Source organism: Pinus tabuliformis, chromosome 5_2 (assembly GCF_031772625.1).
Source record: "Pinus tabuliformis cultivar Carrire ecotype Pingquan chromosome 5_2, CPIR1, whole genome shotgun sequence".
In the NCBI taxonomy this organism is placed as follows: Eukaryota; Viridiplantae; Streptophyta; class Pinopsida; order Pinales; family Pinaceae; genus Pinus; species Pinus tabuliformis.
Window position 1 is genome coordinate 586,096,820 of NC_142306.1, and position 536 is coordinate 586,097,355.

A 536-nucleotide genomic window follows, 5' to 3' on the forward strand; every position below is an offset into this window, starting at 1 on the left:
TCAACTTGTCCCCACAAAGGATTTCTTTCAGTTTAGGTAACAAAGAAAATGGTGTATTCAGGAGCAATCCATACCAAAAAAGGCCCCTGGCTGGCTGGAAACTTTGCCTTCCATTACCATATTAAAATTTTGAGTATTTTTTCTATCACGTGTGAACTTTGAAGTTCTATTGCACCTTCTATTCTTGATTTTGCACTCAACGAGGATGAATTGCCTCTCCATGATAGGAAATGGTGCTTTCTTTTGCTGCATGCAAGTGAGAGAATACATCACATGCTGTTGCCCTTTCTTCTGCATACTTACAAATAACTACTAACATCCAGGAAATGGAAGACAAGAAACTGAACCAGTTTTTCTTCACAGGGTAACATCACAACCACACCCTTCTTTTGGGCACTTTGAATCCCGTACATCTTATTTCCACAACATGAATACCCATTGCATGGACTAAATCTTTTGTGTACATGACAGCACTGGACTGTGGACCTCACTTTTAGTCTCCACTACGAGAAACTGTCCTGGGAAACTACACAAAA